General features: G+C 39.9%; 1 pseudogene across 1 annotated transcript; it reads left to right on the top strand.

Moving 5' to 3' along the window:
• The first annotated feature begins 507 nt into the window (after positions 1–507).
• On the top strand, positions 508–8286 carry LOC311040998 (polyribonucleotide 5'-hydroxyl-kinase Clp1-like; annotated as a pseudogene). The gene is made up of 5 exons: positions 508–517; positions 678–778; positions 831–1323; positions 1748–2419; positions 8242–8286. The product of its transcript is annotated as a polyribonucleotide 5'-hydroxyl-kinase Clp1-like (transcript).
• Positions 8287–8593: the final 307 nt, after the last annotated feature.

Here is an 8593-nt window from a genome sequence, read left to right as displayed (position 1 = left end):
CCACCCCCAGAGGTATATGGTTTCTTGTATCAGTACAGGTGTGTAGTTGTCAAGCATGGCGGGAAGCTTGGAGGGAACCTCAAAGGGACGTTCTAATCCTGTTATCAGTCGGGGCAACTTCCTCCAGCGCAGAGACACTGTGTTGAAAATGTGCACATCCATGTGCTCCCTGTCGTACATGTTACCGTGCGCTTTAAAGTAGTACACCTTGTCTCCAACCGCAACACCAGCATGAAAATCTCTGTGTGTTCCTCCATTCAGATGCGACGTCCAACGTAACATTCTAGACATTAACTTCGATTCAACTGTATTTTTTCAAGTCTTGCTGTGTAAAGGAATTGAGTTGCATTGTGAGCTCTAACTCTTATATTAGTACAGAGCTACATACGTCACATGAAGCTTGGCCAATCCATAAAGCTGATGGGTTGGGTGGACCAATCAGGGTGCATATATGGGAGGTGTGTTTTCAAGCAGTCTAGCATGGTTAAAATGGAGTTAAAAGTCACAATGGGCTTATGTAGGAAGGGGTGTGTCTGATGAAATGAATATACAATGTGTACTTTGCATTTCTAATGTAGCAAGCTACTTAAATAAAAAACAAATAGCCTGACACTGACTCTCCTGTGTGAGCCAGTCTGACATAGGGATATAGGGATATACCGGTCTACTTGATGTAGGTCTAACAACCACCACCACCACCACCATTACCGGGGATCAACCCTTCAGCTACCCACTAGTGCCTATCCTGGGCATAGGAGCCAGCAAAATCCGCCTGGAGGTCCATTAACTCATTGCCAGCATTTTTTTTGCAATTATTTGTCCGACTGGAGCTCCTCACAGGGATGGCTGAGGTCTTTGGTTCATAGCTCAACCGGAACAAGACGTACACATTCGGACCAAGCTCCAAGATAGCAGTTTTCACCTGGCGGTGCTGTAGTGTTACCCTGTATGGTAAAACAGAGGTTGCATATGTATCCGAGGACACTCCCATGCTACTGTACCTCAATACTCATGCTGCTTTGGAGCAGATGAGAAAACCGGCTGAGAGAGACAATGAGAGTGGGCCTAGGGTGATGGTGGTAGGGCCTACAAGATGTGGTCCACAGTGTGCCGGTTGCTACTAAACTATGCTGTAAGACCTGGCAGGAGGCCAACACTGGTGGAGCTGGACGTAGGACAGAGTGGGGTGTCGGTCCCAGGAACCGTGTCAGCGATGTGTATCGAGCGTCCAGCAGATGTTGAGGAGGGTTTTTCAGTCCAGGCTCCTTTGGTATTCCACTTTGGCTCTACCACCCCAGGGACCAACATCAAACCTTACAATAGGCTCTATGCACGGCAGCCATATTGGAAATAAATTGGGCCTCTTCCTTACTTCCTTCACAGATTTGACCAATGATACTAATTAAGGCTCTGTGCCATTTAGTGTAGCACAGTGGACCCCCATAACTCTGAGAGTGTACAAATAGAACCAAAATGTCCCTTCCATTTGCTTCCATTTGTACACTCTCAGAGTTACACACCCGTAAGGGGTCATTTGAAACCCCCTCAAGGAACCATGAGGGTCCCTGGACCACACTTTGAGACCCACTGGTGTAGCAGAGTGTTTCCAGTGAGCCAACATACCCAATATCAGCACCCTGACTCTGTCTGACCAGAATGGAACAGAGCCTTCCTTAGTATCATTGGTAACACCTGTGCAGGAAATTTGGAAGGCCCAATTTCTATCCAATATGGCTGCTGTGCATAGAGCCTGTAAGCTGACATCCTGCTTGGCTGAAGTGTTTTCCCAGCATTGTGAGGTGAACAGGAGGCCAGTGTCGGAAGCTGCATCATCAACACCTGTGGCTGGGTGAAGGGCTCTGGTTATCAGGCTTTGGTGCACTGTGCCTCTGCCTTCGAGGTGGACGTGGTGCTGCTGCTTGACTAGGAGAGGCTCTACAATGAGCTCAAACAAGACTTTCCACACTTTGTGCGGGTGGTCCTCCTGCCCAAGTCTGGCGGCGTAGCAGAGCGAGTGTCGGCGGGAGATGCGTGACGAAAAGATCTGTGAGTATTTCTATGGCTTCCGTGGCGTGTCCTTCTACCCTCATGCCTTCGACGTGCGCTTCTCAGATGTCTGCATCTACAAAACCGGGGCACCGTCCATCCCAGACTCGTGTCTGCCGCTGGGGATGTCTCAGGACGACAGGGCGAGACCTCACGCATCATATGCTGAGCGTGAGCTGTTCTGAGGAAGGGGAGGAGGGAACTAGAAGGGGTATAGTGGAGAGCCCTGTTTGTGGGTTTATTGTGGTGACTAATGTGGACACTCAGGCACACAGGTGATGACCGTGCTGTCACCAGCGCCCAGACCTCTACCAAGACAATGATAATCATGGACATCCGCGTTATTGACCTGAAATTAAGGACAGAGGATACTGTGATGAGGCCCTCATCACATTACTCCATCATTATTATTATTCAAAATGTTGGGTTGTAACATTTTGAATAATGATATTGATATACAGGCAATGGTATTGATATATTTTGATTTGTTTGGACTGTAGGGTTTTCAATTTATTACCATACAATGGAAAAGTTACTTTAAATCAAGGCTCAATAGCACCACCTGTTTCATCCACCCCTGATGTGCAACCAAAGGATTCCACCTTCAGACCACAGCAACAACCAAACATTGGACTGTCACAAGCAGCTCCTCCAAGGAACATCATTCAGAATGTCAATTCGTCCTCAACAGCTGAACCTTAAATACAGCAACAACATATACACAGGCACCTGTCTGCACAAAACAAGGCACCAGCGCAATCATCATTACAAGGCTTAGTTGACCAGCATACTCTCTTTGGAATCATGCAACGACAAAACAAAATCACTACAATGCTTGTGCAACAACAAATGGCAGCCACCCTACCACAAAGAGACACAGCAGTATTTGATGGTGATCCTTTACAGGGTACTTCCTTTATCATAATCTTTGAACATTGTGTCGAAGTAAGAGCAAGCAGTTACCAAGACTGTTTATATTACTTGGAACAATACACCAGGGGGCAGCCCAGAGAGCTGGTGAGAAGCTGCCTACATAATGCTGCCACAACACGGTTACAAAATAGCTAATCTCTCAAGAACAGAGTCATAACTGCGCTTGAATCTGTTGGGAGCCGTGTTGAGAACCCATGCACATTGGCTACAAGTGGGCGTGCCATCAGATCAGGAAGCAGGCCGCGCTTTACCCAATCAAATATAGTGGGCGGGATTTACATGTGTGCGGCTCGCTTCCCACTGGAAACACACCGAAACTCATTTAACAAAAGCATCCTCGGAGATGACAAAACCACAGAAAGTTAGTAACATTTTAACTTGCTCTTTTATCATAGAAACAAGTGGGCTTATAACTAAAACGATCCATGTTCTTTGGGAGAAATGGTCTTAGTGTTCCGTGGAGACATATTGTTAGTGGGAATGAAAACATTCGCACCACCGGAAGTGGAGGGCTGAAGGCATGTCCAAACCCCCGGTTTCCAGTGAGCATGGCTCTAGTTAATTCCTCCGCCCTATATATACACATATATAATATATATAGGATATATATATATATAGGATATATATATATATATATATATATATATATATATATATATATATATATATATATATATATATATATATATATATATATATATATATACATATATACACACATATATATATATATATATATATATATATATATACACATATATATATATATATATATATATATATATATACATATATACACACATATATATATATATATATATATATATATATATATATATATACACATATATATATATATATATATATATATATATATATATATATATATATATATATATATATATATACATATATATATATACACACATATACACACACACATATATATATATATATATATATATATATATATATATATATATATATATATATATATATATATATATATATATATATATATATCCTACTATAATCCTACTATAATTCTAGTAACCTCTGTAAGTCCGTCCGTCTGTAGTGGTGAGTGTAGTGGTGTCACTACCCGGTTCTCCTCACTGGCTGGAGCAATTGCTCTGATTTTGCACACAGCCATTGACCATTACCATCTGAACTTAACTGTGAAGCCCGTTTTTCAATTTCATCAAATCTCTGCTTCTTATTAGCGTTTATGTGTAAAACACTGTCGCCATGGTTACGGGGCTGCCCAGCTATGGGACGAACTGCCTCCCGGGTTGCCAGATCATGTGCGCATATCCCCCCACGGATGCGTCGACCGGGTATGGTCTAGTATATATATATATATATATATATATATATATATATATATATATATATATAATTGTTTTGCGTTGATCTGATGATACACTGTATAACAAATACAACAAATTATTAGTTACTAGTCCATACCCGTGGGGGGCCATCCCACAGCTAGGCAGCCATTACCATGGCAACATTCTTTTACAGAAAAACGCTAATAAACAGCTGACAGGAAATCGGAAAACGGGGTTCGCTGTTCCGTGCACATGGTAATGGTCAATGGCTGTGTGCAAATTCAGATCAATTGCTCCAGGCACTGAGGAGAACAGGGCAGAAGAGATTTTGGCCTCACCACCGATCACCGACCGTGACAGAGCTTTGCGGAATTATAGGAGGATCTGTATCCACCATGGTGTCACAGTATAATTAGTGAAACCCCTCATCATTTAGTCTGTTCGCGGTTCTAAAAAGTAAAGACGCGTGGTCACACATGACCTCTCCAGGCCATCCAAAGGTCAGCGTAAAGGCTCTGTTTGTTGTCCAACGCGTGGGGTGGGGCCCAGAGGAGACCTTAACGAGGGGTCACGTGTCGGACATTAAACAAAGCCCACCGGGCGGCGGCTGAGGCCAGGTCCCATGCAGTGCCAAGCCTAAAGGTCACATGAAGTGACATGAATACACTTCATGTCGAATGACCGTCACGTTTTGGTTTTAAATATCTGTCCTCATTCACACCGAAACCACTGAGGTCACTGGCCAATTATCAGATGACAATACAGGGGAGCACAGAGTGCCGCGCAACGAGCTTGTAGATCTGCTATTTTGAAAAACTTTGAAAATGTGTCCAAGTCTCTGAATGTATCTTTGCTAAATCGAACAGTAATTGTGTAACTCCAATATTTGCTTCTTGGGGTCCCTGGAAAAAAAAATTGAGATGGGGGTCTGCGGCCAAATACATGTAATTTTGAGTGTCCTTGACATGAAAAAGTTTGAGAACCACTGATATACAGTAGCAAACATAGCAAAACTGGATTTAGAAGACATTTGTAGAATCGACCTCAGGACTTGATGGGTTAATGTGTTCATTTCTAGCCATGCTAATTCCAGAGCCTTGATTACTGGGAGGCATCAACTTGGCTGGTGTGATTATTTTTAAGACATCAAAAGACGATGGCTGAGACGGGTGCAAAGAAAACAGGACGATTATACGATCACAGAGACCAGTGTGGTTAGCGGAACAAATACTTTAAACTGAAAAATGACGCCCTGCCATTTAACTGTGACACGTTTATATGTGACTTGTAAGATAAGTGACTTGTACGATTTATAAGTGGCTTGTAAGAATTATAGGTGATTATAAGATTTATAAGTTACTTAACCACTTGAACCCCTGCATGCCTATTCTAGGGGGATTGTTCAGCAAAAATAGAAGAATAGCTTGTAGAGATGTGTAAACAAACAGGGGTGGTAAAAGTACAAACACTCTTTACTTAAGTAAAAGTATCAATACTGCAATGAAGACATACTCTGAAGTAAAAGTCCGGAATTCAAAATGTACTTGAGTAAAAGTACAAAAGTATTGATATCAAAATGTAATTAAAGCACCAAAAGTAAAAGTACTCATTGTGCAGAATGTCCCATTTCAGAAGTGTCAAAATGAATAAAAAAAATTGGGTAACACTTTATAATAACTACACACTATAAAGCATTAGTTAAGCATTAGTAAATGCTTAATTCATCATGAACTCATCATTAGTAAAGCATTATTCTTACATTACTAAGCATTAGTAAACACAGTTATAAATGGTTCAACTATACACTATTAAGCATTAGTTAACTATTAGTGAAATACTTAATTCATCATTAATTCATCATTTGTATAGCATTATTCATTACGTTACTAAGCATTAGTAAACACAGTTATAAACCTTTCAACTATACACAATTTACAATTAGTTACGCATTAGTAAGTACTTAAGTCATCATGAATTCATCACTTATATAGCATTAATAAGCGTTTGTAAACACATTTGTAATCGTTGTATTGCCCATTGATAACCTAATCGGTAATGTGCTTAATAACTGTATTCTCATACTTTATAAATGATAGATTCACCATTTATAAATAGGTATTATATCAATTTACAAACCAGTTATTTATGAGTTGTTAATGGTTCATAGGATCATTTATAAAGTCTAAGTAAGCACCATATACAAGCCACTTTTATGCATATTTATGTGAACATTTGTACATGGTTAGTGAGTGTGTTAATACATGTTTTATAAACACTTATTCATACTCAATAAATGATTTATTAAGGTAGTTACTACTTGTTAGTTAAGTATTTTGCGTGAGCCCATGTAAAGTGAGGACTATCTATGCCTTATAAAGCATTTACAAATGATATAGCGTGAGCCTATGTAAAGTGAGGACTATCTATGCCTTATAAAGCATTTATAAATGAGATAGAAGCAGTGATATAGCAAATGTAAATATTTATTGCAACAAACGACACCGAGACAGACAGAACATGGCCCTTGCAGAGTCATAATAAAATAAACATGTTTGTACTGTATGAAAAAAAAAAAAAAAACTGCAATACTATTGACAAGTAAACATAGCTGAAAAAAATAAATGTAGCGCCCCACCCCTGCCTGTATTAACCAGAGTACCAAAGATGGGACGTTCTGAGTTCTTAACGTCCTAAGTTAAAGTTTTACCTTTACTCAAACTCCATAGTGTGTAATGAAATTCAATCACTACAACCTGTAAATAATTATTTCCAGACACTGCATGTATATTTTAACATCCTTTACTTGAATTGTTAGAATTTAATTTGTGTACCCAACACTGACAATAAAGGATTAAATAACAATGAAAAAAAAACAATGAACGAACACAAATAGGCATCAACAGTTCTTAATACTAATAAATTGGACTTGTAATACACTTAAAATAATGAACCTTTTAAGCCTGTATTACTAAAAATGTAATGACTTTGAAACAAAAATAAACCTATGGTATAGTATGGTTTGTAAAACCCAAAACCCTCAAATTAAATAGTTTTAGAACTAAAACCTTCCCTATTTCTAATTAATACTACTCTAACCTGCTAACCTCCTACTAACTCTGTACACACCTCAACACAAAAGAACACAAATACCATTAAATCAGATACCATTACATTTGTGGGCCCACACACACACACACACACACACACACACACACACACACACACACACACACACACACACACACACACACACACACACACACACACACACACACACACACACACACACACACACACACACACACACACACAAAATAACAAACGTTGCAGGCCTGTTTGATGATACTTGAGCAGCAGTAAAGACTACCTCTTCACTAGGAGAGCAATACAGTCACTTACAGCAGCTGAAGGGTTGGCAAAGATGTCAGGATGAGGCTAGGGTATGGTGTGGCATCCAAGACTACCTCTTCAGTGGGAGAGCAACACAGTCACTTACAGGAGAGAAGCTGAAGAGATGACAATGATGATGGATCCACAACTAGCAGAACCACTTCTTCATCAGACAACCCAGAGCTCACAGTCCAGCATTCCAACACACCCCAGCAAGGATGACAGTCTTTGAGTCCAGTAGCTGCTAGCCAGTAAACAGGCTAATGATGAATGCTAGTCCTTGACTCCAGTTAGCTACTTAGCAAACAAAGCCAAATGTAGTGCTGAATAATAGCTTTCCACTCTGTCTTGCTATTAATCACTGAACACCTGAATATGACTCCTGTCAATACTCTTGACTAGCACAGATGCATTTTTCCAAAAACGATTATTTTTAAAACATAAATTGCACTGAATAAACGTTTTTCTCTTCCATTCCACTCTCACTCACTTCCTCCTTCTTCTCCCCCTTTTTTCTGACTCCTCCCCTCTCTCCACACAGCTCTCCATGTCCATCAACTTGGATGTCCCGCCCCATAACCAATGACAATCATTCAAACCAGAGTGAACATTTTAACATGACAAACAAGTGTAAAATAACACCCTCTGAAGGAATATTTACTTAGCCTTTTAATATGAATTAAACCAACCTTTTAAAGTTTTGCTTTAGGCTTAGATTATGGACAACTAAATGATAAACGTTTTTTAATATAAATGAATTAAGACACGTTTAATGTTTTACTTTAGCAGATATTGAACTATTAAATGATTTCCATTTGACTGCTTACTTTAAGCAAATAAACAGGACTTTAGACCTAGGGTTTTTCCATCAGGGCTACATAAATAAGGTCTTG

This window comes from Gymnoscopelus microlampas (genome assembly GCF_963454915.1).
Source record: "Gymnoscopelus microlampas genome assembly, chromosome: 24".
Taxonomy (NCBI): Eukaryota; Metazoa; Chordata; class Actinopteri; order Myctophiformes; family Myctophidae; genus Gymnoscopelus; species Gymnoscopelus microlampas.
This window is presented reverse-complemented; position numbering and strand designations above follow the sequence as displayed.